Source organism: Aquila chrysaetos, chromosome 12 (assembly GCF_900496995.4).
Source record: "Aquila chrysaetos chrysaetos chromosome 12, bAquChr1.4, whole genome shotgun sequence".
Lineage (NCBI taxonomy): Eukaryota > Metazoa > Chordata > Aves > Accipitriformes > Accipitridae > Aquila > Aquila chrysaetos.
This window is the reverse complement of record NC_044015.1, coordinates 38,129,803-38,145,078: the sequence shown is the minus strand read 5'-3', so window position 1 is coordinate 38,145,078 and position 15,276 is coordinate 38,129,803. Positions and strand designations below refer to the sequence as shown.

The window sequence follows — 15,276 nt, the reverse complement described above, 5'->3', positions numbered from 1 at the left end:
CTAATAATGATAATGATAACACTAGTAAAATGACAACAGCAATAATAAAAGGATTGGAATGTACAAATGATGCGCAGTGCAATTGCTCACCACCCACCGATCGACACCCAGCTAGTCCCCGAGCGGCGATTCCTGCCCCCGCTTCCCAGTTCCTATACTAGATGGGATGTCCAATGGTATGGAATACCCCGTTGGCCAGTTTGGGTCAGCTGCCCTGGCTGTGTCCTGTGTCAACTTCTTGTGCCCCTCTAGGTTTCTCACTGGCTGGGCATGGGAAGCTGAAAAATCCTTGACTTTAGTCTAAACACTACTTAGCAACAACTGCAAACATCAGTGTTGTCAACATTCTTCCCATACTGAACTCAAAACATAGCACCCTACCAGCTACTAGGAAGACAGTTAACTCTATCCCAGCTGAAACTAGGACAACTGGAAAAAACAAACAGATTGGAACGAGGATCTCTGAGGATTGCTTCCCATTTCAGACATGAATGTTGCAGGTGTTAGGTAAAAAGAGCAACATAATCTTAAGTTATAATCAACAAGAATAGAAGTAGTTCATAAGAGCTCTCTAGTTTTCACATTAATAAAATGTGAAAAAATTCAGCCTAGAGTTACAGAAGATTGTTATACAGGTTTTGGTTAGTGCTGACGTACTTCTGTTGGACTGCGTCTTAACATTTTAGTATCACTGCATGAGATGAGATGCAGACATGACAACATAGTGTATATTAATCTTGTTAAGTCCTTATGAGAGTCCTAATTGTTCCAGCAATTGCTTCCTGTAAAAAGTTGGCTACAGTGGATGCATTAGGGAGAGCACAGTGCTAAATAGAATGAATTGTGTATTCAGAAGTACTTTAGCTTGTACTTCAGTTGCAAAAAGTGGAGAAAATCTTGTCCGCCTGTCTTGAAAGTATGGGGGATGATGTCTGGAGGAACAGTTCAAATGCTTGACAATTAATAATAGTACTTTCAAGAGAAGCTTTTAGCAGAAGACAAGCACATAGGTTACAGAGCAGTACAGAGAACAATGTATTTTTTTGTGCTGGTTCTAATAAGTTGAGATCAAATAACTAATTAATAGGAGAACAATTTATAAGGATGATCCAAGTAAAAGAGTAAATTTCTAAATATTAATCTACTACATATATTCTTCATCGTTGTAATAAAAGCTTGAGAAGTAGACATGGGAGACGGAAATGCCTTGCAACTTGTAGTAGTGCTTTTTTAAAATAAATTTTCTTTAAATGAAAAATGCTAGTGTAGTGTTTTGGTGAGATGCTAGTAATAACTTGTGATGATTCTTAATGCACCTCCATGCAGTGATGTGAGAGTGAAACTTCTTAATCATGGTGTGGCAGCTCAGTATGTCTGCAGTGCTCTGAAAAGAGCTTGGAGTTAGAGGACTTATGGTCACTCATTCTGAGGAGCAAATACTGTGTAAATGACTACTACAGCTGGGAGAAGATCTAACTTACCTGTGGAGTATTGAACTAGGCACAGGAGAACTGAATGCTTGTGAGTGTAGGAGTCTGGTTGTGGTATGCAGCTGTTTTGCATGAATGAATCAAGGATGTTCTCTCCACTTCTTTAAAGATTGTTTTAAAGCTTATGAAAAAGATATTAATATATATTATATATGTAATATATGTATTATATAAGACACATAAAACCTTTTCTATAAAAGTAGGAATCACTAATGGGGTCTGTCTTACAGTTTTGTAACAATATACCACACTTAGGAATGAGAAACTTGAGTTTTGGCATGCAGAGAACAGTCTTATTGACCCTCACACCTCCAATCTCACATGCTACCTTTTTACATTTTTATCTCACATGTTACCTTTTTGAAGTTAAAGAAGCCTATTACATTTTGTTGTTGTAGCCTTAGAAGCTATGCTACAGTGTACCCTATATTATTTCAAAAATAACAGCGTGAAAAACAGATTAGGAAAGAGTCACAGTACAGAAAAGAAACAGTTGCTGTTAAAGGTATAATGTGTTACTACCCAGGGCCTCCCTTTCTCTTCACTGAATAATTGTATATTTAACTAGTAACTTGTGAAACAGTGTAATGGTCTGTTAATAAACTGGTCAAAGGTGTTATCTGCTGGCCTAATTCTCCCTATCAAGAGCATGTGTATGTGCAGATGAATATATTATGTATCCTTTTTTGAACAGCCCATTCATTTTGTAGTACAAAGGCTTACATATTTCTAAGCATTCAAAAACCTGACATAATTCTGAATCCCCTCCTGTGATAATTCTGATTGATCACTGATGCTTTTAAGACACTAATACAAGCTGTAGAAGAATTCTTAGCACATGACAGAACTGTATCTTGCTTATTTTGAAGAAGTGGAGTTCACGTATGTTCACAAAGATTTGTAAAACAGTTCCTTGTAAATCTTTGCAACGACTGTAAGTCAGACAATGCATTATAATGGAGACTTCAGCCTTCTTATTTTGTGAAAGCTTTTCCATGCATTTCTTCTTTTTGTTTTGCTCTTGCATTATTTTCTGGCACATGCTGATGTTTGAAAAATTGTTGTCACATTCCAGTACACAGGTTTAGGTAGAAAACAGCTTTTCTGATGTTAACTAATGTTAGCAGTTAACTTTTCTGGTGTTAGTCAGAGATGTTCTTTCTGCCATTAGATAATTTTCATATATTATTGTTGTTGATTCAGTTGTCTGTAGGAATGTGTTGTGCTTAACATAAAAAATGTTACTTGCCCTTGGGTTTATGCTGTGGTAAAACAGACATTCTCATGCTCTCCTTTAATGCTTTATGCCGTTGTGTAGCTGTAAATCTTACAGACAGGATTCTGTACCCTGGGGATTATGTTTTTTCTTGTACCCAAGCGAGCAGTAAAAAAGCTTTTGCTCTGCATAGAAACCTGTAGGCCTGTAAGCTCCGCATTTGCTTCTAACTTCAATGCTTTCATATGTATTGGATGTAGGTAGAAAATGTAACACTACTTTCTGAAATGGCCATCATAGCTTTCTAATTAGACATTTGGATTTTTTTTTTCTCTTGTGACAGAGTTTAAATGTTATGTATTAGCAATAATGCTTAAATTGATGAAGTGTAAAACTGGTGAAATGGGTTACAGGGAAAGGAAGTGAAAATATTATGAACCATATGCCCTAATTTATGTCTTCTTAGAGAATTTGTCTAATGAAATAAAGTATTTGAAATAACCCGTCTTACAGTGTTCAATGAGAGGTACAGCAGTAATGGTAGAATGATCTTACTTTTAACATAGTAAATAAAATAGAACTCCTATTTTGTTTTGGGGAGGAAGAGTAACATCAAATCCCATTGTGTTGAGATCCATGTGCATTGTCAAGAACAAATTTTTTTTGTCCTTCCTATGGACGGGCTTACACCATTGGGCTTAATTGAGTAGCTGTGACAGCAGTTTCTGCTGTGTTCTTTGTGACCCTTAATAGAGAGACAAATTAGATGCATGTTCTTCACGTTCTTAATCCCGGTTTCCTGGGTACCATGAGTTAGCTCTCCTTTCCTCCTGGCTCCTTATCTGGATGTAGCACCTCTTTTACAGATGACTGTCTCCATCCACTCTAATCCTACTCCTTCCCTGAAGCCATTTTTGCCTTTTGACTCCCAGACTAAATCTCCCAAGTCCTCCATCGTTAAACAGCAGTAACAAATTCTTCTTTTCCAGTTCTTGTGATACAAGATTTCACATCAAAGTCTATTCCTCTTTTCTCTAGTCTGATTTTCGTACCTTCCGCATTCAAACTCAGCAGCTTGCTGGGTGCCTTAACAGAAAGACAAACCTCTCACTGTTGGTTCCAGTGTTCTGTGTCATTACAGTTCAGAGCAGTAATTATAGGGATAGCCCATTTTGTGGTACAATGTTTATAGGAATGTACATGCATATTTTAGTTCCTTCTGGAGGATGCAAGAGGGGTGACAGTGTAGACAGATTGTAGTACAAAGGAGGAGTCACTGGACAAGTGTAAAGTCTGTCATTTTATAATTTGGGTAGTTTTGTGGGTTTTTTTAGGGTTAGCAAGAAAAACAGATCCATGATATGAGGACCAAATATTACTCCCAGTTTCAAAACCCAGAAAACTTTTCAAATGTAAGTTCATAATAATTATTTAACATGGTAAAAACATATTATTTTCATACAGTCTAAATATTGGAAGTGATTCAACTCATTGCTCTTATCTCATGTCCTCAGAATTGCCCCAAAGCAGATACACTTGACATGTAAAATTGTAGCCTGAACAGTTAAAAATCTGGCAAAGTTGCAAGCAATTGGAAGGAGATTCTTGCAGTGGGAAGTGCCAGGCAACCTTAATCATAGGTGGTGCTTCCTGCCCTAGCTTTGAGTAGAGGAAATTTAAATAGGTAACTTATTTAAAGGGAATTATTTAGCAATGTTACTGTTCGTAGCAGCATCATAAATAAATTGCTCAAACTTCTCAGTGAAATATCTGACCTTGAGATCAAAGATTTAAGAAGTAATTGGAAGAGCATATTGTATACAGATTGTGTACTCATTAAGGTACTCTGTGTCTGGTTGTTTCAGTCAGACAACCGTAGGAAAACCTGCCTTCTATCAGCACATGTGACAGTGAATATTTTGAGACCATGTGTTACAGCTGATGACTCCTGTGAGGTAGAGTGCAAAGGTCATTCGTACCAAGAGTCCTGTTGACTGGGGAGAGCAGAATTTAAACTATGCTGGTGTTTGGGCCTTGGTGAGAAGAGGATTTGAAATGTGAGGAGCTTGGAAAATGAATCTAGCTTGATGAACTCTTACACTTAGGAAGCGATTAAGAGCTTCTGAAGAAGGAATGCAGTACATGTAGTCACAGCACTTGGGCAGATTCAGATGGCTTGCCATCTGTATTTGCTTCACAGTTCTAATGCTACCAAACTACCCCGTGGTGATTCAGTTGTGACTTATTAGAGTTTTCATAGCAATTGGTATGTCATTAGCAAGAGTATAGTAAATGTATCTTCTGCCACGTAATACTGGTATTGACTGTTGACTTCAGTTTTCAGGATCATATAAAAGTACCTCCACCTCTGTCTTCCGTATTCAGGAAAATCATGGTGGTTTTAATGGCTATATGTGTCTGAAGCATTTTGCTTAGATAAATGAGTTTGGGAGGTGGTGTTGGAATTTAGAGGGAGGAAGATATGTGAATAAAAATAATATTACTCTTCCTCGGCCATCACTAGAGAATTCAAGACATGCAAATACTAAGTCAGTGAGTGGAAATGTCATCCTTCAAAAACACATGAAATGCAAGGACTATGATAGAAGCTTTGTGCACTTTAAGGTATCTGAGTTACAAAGAAAGCTTGTAGTTCATGGAATTATATCTATGAGTCTTTTAATATACTCAGGTTGTTCTTGATCTCCTACAGAGCATTGCAGAATTTGTTTCCCTGGAGGTATCTGAAGTAAGGTTAGAAAAATCCTACCTGATCTTTAATAATCCCTCACACGCATGGTAATACTCCAGAATTGTACTATCATTGTATAATTTACACTTAAATCCTTTCACCTCTGTGCTCCCACCCTCAAAAGAGTCCGTTAGTGTTATAGGGAGCCAGTGATTGCATACTCGAAAAACCTTGGCCTTGTTGCCAGTTTAGGCTCACCTGCTTAGACTGATTTATTGTGGTTTTTTTTTTTTTAAGAGAGTAAGACTGAAAAATACATTTCTCCTGTTATAGTTAATAGATTCAGGAAGTAATTTGCAGATTGGGAAACAATGGTTCTCATATAATAAAAGCACTGCCTAGGTAATTCATAAGGAAGATAAACTTGTATTGTTAAGCTTGCACATTTTACTCTTATTTGTAGGCCATGTATTGCTCTCCTGTGCTTTCTACCATTAAGCAGTAATGTTATTGCATGAGTAAAAAGCACTGCTACTTTGACTGGCTTACAAAAACACACACAAAATCAAATAATGTATTTTACTGAATTATGAAAAAGTGTGTTATTTGTTTAACAGTCAGTTATTGCTCTCTGCTCCATGTTACAATTTAATCACTGCTCTGCATCTCTTGAGTTCATGCAGGCTGGTGTGAGGCAGTGAAGGGACAAAGCAAAATGACTGGCAGTTAAGTGTTTCAATCAGTCAAGATACTGATTTATTTCTTTGAGGAGGAGCATAAAGGAAATGAGAATGGCTGGTTTTTTGTAACTGATGCACTGAATAGTCGTCAGTTAAACTGTAGAGGTCATACATACAAGTTGAAATAGTTCTTGAGAAAGAAAAAAAAAAAAACCAAAAACAAAAAACCCAACCAAAAACACTAGAGTGTGTTTTGACATCCACACGGCACACAGTCTTTGTGAAGCTTGCGATGTTCAGCATGTCCTGAAAAGGCAGCATGAAGGATGAGTCTGGAATCCTTTCACTTAGAGGGTTTTCATCACAAAAGAAGCTATATGAAGAATTAAAATGCAGGGTGTTAGAAATTCTTTGTTGTCTGTCTAGTTAATATATACAGCTGCGAAGTTTTTAACTATATTCAGGATGTTGATACTGCAGAATGTTTAAACTGGAATGCTACTTGGCTAGCGAATCCTATCTCTTTGGAATAGGGCAGGTGGTATGAATATCTGTAAAAATGGATCCTTTCTGGGGTACAAATTATAACTCAACTAGAGCAAAAATAGGAGTAAAAACATTGGAGGAATATTATATCTCTGCTTTAAAATACTCATAGGTATGCCTGAGATAGGAACATATACATTAAAGTTTTCATTGCCCACTTCGATGCAATAGAAATGTAATTTTACATTTCTCTCCCCCTCCAGCTGAACTTTGTCCATTTAGTAACAATTTTTTTTTCTTACCTTGAAGTGCTGGTTTTAATCTGGGAAAAAAATAATCCTTTTTAGATCATCAAAACAATACATACTCTATAGCAAACCTGACAGCATTACATGGTTTTTATAAGATACAGAAAATTCAACCAAAGTTTTTTGCTAATGATGTATCATCACTTCTTTTGCCCAATTCTATATTCCATCTGAACTCATACAGATATAAAATCCAGAGGAAGCAAGCAGATAGTTTTGAATGAAATTAGGTCTTTCTAAGACTTTAAACCTCCAGAGCCCACTGAAAATCTGTGCTCAACAATCATTGCTTTTACAGCAAGAAAGATACCTTACCTATCATGAGATTGCTTTAGTGGGGTATTCCCTAGAAAGCCCGCTGTAGCCTAGCCTACATTTCATGTTCTTTTTCTAACCTAAATCCTGAGTTTTTCAAACAGTTTCATAAAATGTATGAACTAAAATTTGATGAAAATGTGGCTACATAAAAAAAAAACCAACCCAGAACTAATTTAAGAGAAGCTTTCAGTGCTGACAATAGAGAAACTTTTCACTGTCTCATGGAAAAGCGCATGGCTGAAAGTGCGACTACAGAGAGAGGAAAGGTGACTTGTCTCTTGGTCAGAGGAGAAATTTCCAGGCTTGCTGCTAAGTGCACTCTGGGGAAGTGAAGGTATCTGCAGTATGAAATGATAAAAACAGCCCTTACTATTGCAGTGGCTGGATGGCAAAGCAGAAGCCCCACTTTTTAATGATACTGAGTTCTGGATGTTTTATGCATGTTACACGTGCTGCATCCAGATGACTTGGTATTTCTTTTGATGACACCCATTAAGACACAGATTTTGCAGGAAACGAGCAAGATATTGTGATAGATGTATGATTATTATACTTTTGGAAGATGAAGAAGAGAAAGTATACTGTGGGCAGGAAACAGAGCTACTTCAGCATTTCTTTTCCCTCCTGTCTTTTTTCTGAGCTAACAGTCCATTCAGTCTGAATACAGATCTGTTCTTAATGTGTTGAACTGCATTATTTAGCCCACCACTGCAAGCCAAATTGTTATCCCTGGAGATTAAATTGCTAAATTGATTTAACGGAGCTTTGTTAATCTAGAATTTCGTTTATATCTTCTCTTGGATCTGTCCATTGTAGGTTCTCTGTGTTTATTAGGTATGATTTTGACAAAAAAACACGAATATACACTAATAGCTATTTAGCTAGCTCCTCAATGCCTGGGAGAAAGCTGTCGAGGAGACTCTTGTCTTGTGAGAAGCAGTTAGAACTTGCTATTAAGTCCTGTAGTGCTTGTGTTCTCACCACATCGATCCTTTAGAAGTGAGACACTGAAGAAGCAGGTCTCTATTATGCTCCTTGGCTGTGAGTAATTACTGAGAAATACAGAAAAGAATACCTGAGTGTTTTATTCATAATCTACTTAGTGGCTGCATTCCTTACTTGTGCATGTTTTGAATACCATTTGCTAGAATGACCAGTTGAATACACAACCAACCACTGGCTAAAAAGATCTGCAGCAGTTAAAAATACTGTGAGGTGTGCTTGCTGAGAAAGAGATCAAATAGTCCACTGAAACACTGTGGGTAAGGATTACAGAAAAGAGAGAATTTGCAAGTCTGGAATGTGTTTTTCCTACAGTATCTATTTCCATTTTCTGTGAAATGACTTTCAATATTTAGGTTATTTCACATTTTGTCATAATCTCTTAGATGGAGATCAGATTTGAGATTTACAGCCTGTAAACAGGTTGAAATGGTTCTTGATGATGTCTGGAATATTTGCAAGGTTTTAGCAGCTGATATCGTGCAGATGAGTGCATAATACAAATAATAGCATTTATTATCTATATTGCCATCCTATTCCCCAGAACCGTGGAGGTGGATTGGGGCCCTCCTTCCCTTCAGTTTCCCCCAGTGGTGCTAGGCACTGTATAAAACAGACACCTCCCACCCCCCTGAATTATGTTTTAGCAATGCTTGATAGTAGAGACAGTAGCGGTTTTCTGAGGAGGAAATAGTGGAGTGACGGGACTCTGGTTATCACCTAGTCTGTGGTGTCAGTACTCAGATACCAACATCTTCTATCCCTTTTTTCTCTTTCATTAAATCGCACCATAAAAGATGTATTCGAGGTGAAATTCTAACAACAAAGAATTGGCTTTGGAGAACTGTGTGGCAGTGCTTTAGGAGGGCAGTCTGGAACCCACCCCCCATGTAGATGCTTGTTTGGCAGGAAAGTGTGGTGATGTAGATAAAGAGGGTCAGAAATGGGATGAGTACAAATTATTAGTGGTTTAAGGATATTATGTGTGATAAAAATGGTAATCCTGGTATTCCTTCTCCTACATCAAGGAGAGACGTGATGAAAGAGGCCACTAAAACAGTTTTTGCTGTAGCTTTTTGGATGGATTCTGAATGGAGCAAGACTGAGATTTACAGACAAGAAGCTGTAGTAATTGACTTGTGAGACAATAGCTCACAGACAGGCTGTGTAGCATTTAAATTAACTTCTGGATCAGATATTCATAATATTGTACTGAACCTGGTCACTCAGTACTGTCTCTAGAGAGGGAGGGGAAAAAAGTTTTCATAACTACTATAACCTCTTAGCTTTCCTATCTTCTTCAAGCACTGCATTCAGTAGACATTTCCACCTTGAATTTTGCATGATGCCTGATCTGCTGCAGCTGCATGTAAGCTCTGACTACTGAGCAAATTAACCGTCTCACCTGACTTAAGTTAAGACTTACCGTGGGCAATAAGTCTTTCTGTAACAGGTTTCTGTAGGATCAGGCTTCTGTTTGCACGGTTTGTTTGTGTATTTCTTAATGGAAAAATAAAAAGTTCTGTATTACCTGTAAAATGTTGAGCATTTAAAGCTTTCTGCTTGCAATCTTCAGCTAAATGTGAGGACAGATTTGCGCCATTAGCAGTATATTGTCTCAAAGCTGAGATTTGCGTTAAGGAAAATATGATTGTTGTGATATAAGGACAAAAGGTGGTCTTGCCCACATTGCCATGTTTGTGCATAATTTATGTATTTCTTTCCTGTTAGTTTCAAAGGATTTCTTTCTAGTCGGGAGTTAAATGGACCCATTCAGTGTTTACATTTATGCAAATGATCGCTGTGTCACTAGGGTTGAAACATGAAAAAAAAAGTGCCAGATATTTTACACGCCTTTGAGTATTAAAGTGATTACAATTACCTACATAAAAGGAGTTGCTTTATTAATTAATTAACTTGGAGAAAAAAGGCTAGTGACCCTCTGAAGGAATATCAATAACTGAAACATTAATTATGCAAATAAGAACTGTCTTTACTGTTCATTATTCATAGTTTAACATGAAAATTGCCTTTTAAAAGAACGCTTCATTCATATATTTCAATAAATGTCTAATCTGCCTGGGCTGTCACTTGAATCTAGATTTTGAGACAAAGACTCTGCAGTGATTGTTGATACAGACAGACCACTTGTTCCCTGTGGCATTTCGTTCAAGTCACCAGTACCCAGTTCCTAATTGCTGGGCTGGTGTTTTTTTGAAGACTTGCTTTCTGAGGCAGCAGTCCCCTTTGTGAATAAGTTCTTGCAAAATTTGTGTTCAGAGAGACAGAGTTACTGTATTTCATAGGTGAGGAAGGGGAGGAAAGAAGCAGCAAAATATTTGAAAAGCTTTTGTGACTTTCTCATGGTTTCACAAGGGAGGCTGTAGCAGAGCTACAGAACCAGCCCAGCTCCAAGTCCTGTTTGAGGCTGTTGAGTTGTGGGATCGACTTTTCTTTGGCAAGTCAGTGGAGGTAGTACCAAGGCAAACAAATACTGTAAGGAAAACAAAGTTAGGCTGTGTGTTTGATTACTCTGAACTTACGCACTCAGTCAACTTGGTGGTCCTTTTTGCATTTTGAAAATGTGACTAGATGCTGCCTGTCAAGTGCTGCAGGTGATTTCATACAGGTTGTGAGAAGACTTCCCTTGTGAAGACCTCTGCCTTTTTATTTTCTGAAGTTTCACAGTGTATTTGCAAATTCTGGTGAAGGATTCCTGTTGGGTTTTATTCCTTTTCATATCCCCAAAGACAACAGTCAAAGGCTGCCAGAACTACTTCTTGCTCGGGTGTCTATAAGTATATCTACAAGAGGAGAGAGAGGAAGAGCTGTGTTTTCTTTTTTATCAGCTGAAAGGCTGTGCTGCAAATTATCTTGTTCCAGTTTTGGGTATGCAGACAAAAAGAAGTAGCTATGCAGTCCCGGAAAATGTTTTACTCTCCTCTCCCTGAAGAGTACCTGGTTGTAAGCGTAAGATGTTAAGATTTCCTTTTTTTAATGCCCTAGAACTTGCTATGCCAATAGCAGAAAGGGCTGATGAAGAAATATGTCCCCCCCTTTCCTTGTAGCGTGATGAATTGTGGAAGTCCTGATTGAAAATTCTAATCACAGCCTTGCAGTCCTTCAGATCACAACCCTTGACAGTTGATTCACTCCTTTTCATGCCTGCTGCCTCTGACTGCTTCTGGTGCCTCTTATGCATGAGTCTATCATTAGCACACAAAGCATGATGGATTGGTTGGGGTACCTCTATCCTTAGAACCTGGGAAATGCTTCTTTTTCAGAATCAAAGAACCTGTGTGTGACATCGTCATGAATGAGAGAAGAAAGTAATACAGTATTGGATGTGCCTGTTTGCTGCCACTGTGTAGTGAGAAAATGATGCATTATGGGGAATGTAAGTATATGGCCTGTTTGTTTGGGTTTTTTACTCCTTGCTAGTGAACGATGTAGAAAATCATGGATCTTAAACAATGCATAAGCTGAGTCTGGCAAATGCATAGAAGTTGTAATACTTTTTGGAAATCAGAACTGTAAACACTTCCAGAATTATTCTTAAAGATCAGGCTGTTTATGAACTCTTTTAACTTTCAGTGTGATCTGATGACCAAAATGATTAGGAATAATTGGTTTGGGTACTGACTGTGGACTTGATTCACTTCTGTGGATTCTGTTCTGTAGACCCTTTCTACAGGAAACTTTTGCAAATGTTTGCATCTTGCAAATGCTTTTATTCATCTGTGTGACTTGGCATTTAATGTTTCAGTGAACAAGACAGTTAAGTTTTGGCTCCAGTGAAAGATTGATAGGAACAATTTTCAAATGTGGTATCAAAACAAAGTGAAAATATGTCATGTTCAAATACAGAGCTCTGATGCGTCATGTGGTCTTGTAATAAATGAAATAGCACTACAAACCTGACAGATTTGCAAGAAAATGTTTTTAAATTTATGATGATTAATTTTCAAGATGAACTGCAATAAAAAAAAGTGTTAGTAGATGCTTAAAGAAGGTAAGGGGAAGCAGCTTTCTGAAATGAAAACAAGCAGGTAATGATAAGGCTGCCTTCACTTTTATATCATGCTTTCTAAAATTTGTGCAGTGAGTAAATTGATAATTCTAGCTGCTGCAGCTGGCAGTAACAACTACTCATGCAAGTGTAACATCTCATGGAAATTCCACTTCTTGGATTTGTACTGTTGCTTTGTACTGGTTGTCCCAGAAATAGGAGTAACACAAAGCAGAGCTGAAGATTTTCTACCAGGACTGGTGATTCTCTCTGAGCCATCAAAATAAAACAGCACTGAACCTAGTGAGAAAACAGAAGTAGCTGTGTAGTTCCTTGAAAGAAACGCAAACTTTTCTTAAACTCAACATGTTCATTCATCTTGAGCATTTGCCACTTGAAGATTGACTTTGTTTTGCATTAGGACAGTTAAATGTAAAGAATATTGTTTGGTGAGATATAAACTGATTTATTTAAACATTGTTAGGTAGTATTGGGTTAAAAACATGCCTTGATACCATTTATAGTTAGCAGGAAGTCAGCCATACATGCCAAGTGCTTAAGTTTTATTTGTATTGATTTAGATTTATTTCTAACGGTAGGGTTCCTTGCTTCACTTCTTTCCATTTCATTGTGTTTGCACAGATGCCCTTGGCAATCAACAGGTGCAGAATAGCTTTATGCACCCATTAGTACTATGTCGTTTCTGGCAAACATGATTTAATGGAGTGAATGAAGGAACTATACACTGGGACAGATCCTGGATCCAGTGTAAATTGGCACAGCTCTGCCCCAGCATAGCTGTTTTGAAGTTGTTTGTTCCATGCTGTTACAGATCAGAAACTGCATTAAACTGATGATTTGCATGTTAACTCTTTCTTTGGTAGCATTTAGTTTAACCAACGCTTGCTTTTTGAGTTAAGAATTGCCAATTGGAAGACTGTCTTAAGTAGATACAGGCTTTTATATATATATATACACACATATATAGACCATCTAGGCAATATATAAAGTAATATATTGAAGCAGTGACATTATTTTGCTACTTTTTTGAGCATGTGTTTAGCAGTTTTTACCCCTGCAAGGCCTCTTTGCTGTATCTAATGTCTCTCTCGTAGTATCAATTCCTGCCAAATGCAAAAAGGTAAAATAGTGTCAATCCCTAGCAGTTAGCCTTACTTCTCCTTTACCTCAAGGAACTGTGTTGCTGTGGAAACAGGTATAATTTTGCTTGTGTCAGTTTGTCTGGTTTTTTAGTCAAATCTATAAAATGTGCATCTATATGCACTGAACTGATGTTCCAGATGTTTATTTTAAAACTAGTCACTGAAATGCATATTTATGCATCTAAGTACACGAAACTACTACTAGTGGTTCACGCTTTGGTAGGACCTGATTATGCTCAGTATTTCTTTACACTGGGTATCTTTTTAACAGCTGAGGCTGCATTTCCATGAGCAGCTCATTGCTGTCGAAAGGGCAAGCCTTACTCGTCTCCTACGCATGCCACACTGTTGTTTGTTGGGTCTCTCTTGTTTAGCAGCTGAAAAGACATTTCTGTTAAAAAATATAAAAAACTTTTTGAAAGGGGATGTTAGGAAGGAAATGGGACACATTGTGACTGAAGTGTGAGAAAGGAAGGAATGAGCTTTTATGGTGTGTTTGGACAGCGACCTAGCTTTGTCGTTGTGAGGCCAAAAGTGAGCTTTCAAGTTGGACATGGGGAAAAAAAGCTTCAGAAAGGGTATAAGCTGCACTTTTTTCAAAACAGGACTTCAACAGGAAAAAAATAAATGAGAAGTATCAATGTCACGTTATTTTGAAACAGCCAAAATGCCTTTAAAAGGAGATGTTATACTTATGATTAGCACTATGAACTTTTACATGGGAATGTTTTATGTGGGTAAGAAGTTATGTGGGAAACCCCAACAATTGTCTGCCAACAGTTAATTTCAGGCACTCTGAGGACTTGGGGCCTGCAGCATCTTCTCCTATCTTACCTTCCTCATCTTCAGCAGTGCTCCCTCTTCTCTGTTAAAGAAATGCACTTGGTGGTCCTAGAATATTCCCTGGCCCACTTGGGACAGTGGGTGTGTAGCTCAAAGGCAGTTTTTTGCCTAAAGGTTATAATTTAAGTTCACTTGATACTTAGTAGAAAAGAAAAATTCTAGAAGCCATTTTGGTCAGAAATAATTTTGAGCTGGGGTTACTGTCTGAAGATAGATCTGAATGCACTTGTGTTTTTTCTGCAGAGAATGCCTGTCACAAAAAAGGTCCCTGCTGGTCCCTATCAGGTCCCTATCTTAGTGTGCACAGAGAAGAGCAAAAAACAAGACCCATCTGAAGAGTTGAAGGATCCAAATATAAAATCAGTGTAATAAGAAAAAAACCCACCAAAACAGATGAAACGTATATGCGAGTGTACACTATATTGTGTTTGCTGCCTTTAGTGAGCATCATAATGGCTTTCAGATGCAATCAAGTTGCTTTGGTCCTCACTCCTTAATATCAGGAATCATTTTTATCCACTAAGATCCCCAAAGAATAACCAAGTTTGTGCTGAAACTGCATGTTCTTTACCTCCAACTAATGCCAATATCTGTGCTGGAGGAAAAAAAAAAAAAAAAAAAAATATCTTTCTTTGCAGATGCTTGCAGCTGTTTTATCAGTAACCATAGAAGGGGAATGCCTGTGTTTTGTGCTGGTCTAGAGTGCATGTTGCTTTTCAGATGGAATCAGTATTTTTAAGGGGAGTATCTTTCATCAGCACGTAGATATTTTCATGTGTTCAGTAGAGATCAGCATTAATTAGTTATTTAGAATTAAAATACGTGTGGATTTCCATAAGTTGAAATGTACTAGCTGAGACTTTCAAATGACCACAAGAAATTTAGACATGCTGCTTCTGTCATTTATATGCTCTACTTTGAATGTCAGAATCCTGGTATCTAAAATGTGTTAACTATGTTCTGTACCTCACTTAACAGCTGGATAGCCTATACATTTACTGCTTACTATTTGCAAAGTGTTATATAGTCATCCTATGTGGGCTTGTTTATACTGAGGCTGTTTTCCATT

General features: G+C 37.6%; 1 protein-coding gene and 1 long non-coding RNA gene across 2 annotated transcripts in view; one reads left to right on the top strand and one right to left on the bottom strand.

The window, feature by feature from the left end:
• The window catches only part of DAB1 (DAB adaptor protein 1), a 479,714-nt gene that overhangs the window by 315,946 nt on the left and 148,492 nt on the right, over window positions 1-15,276 (top strand). The window lies entirely within an intron of this gene.
• Window positions 1-15,276, bottom strand: part of LOC115348784 — a 46,062-nt gene that overhangs the window by 10,728 nt on the left and 20,058 nt on the right. The window contains exon 2 of the long non-coding RNA XR_003925930.1: window positions 14,168-14,174. This is a non-coding gene — a long non-coding RNA (uncharacterized LOC115348784). The remainder of the gene's footprint in view (window positions 1-14,167; window positions 14,175-15,276) is intronic.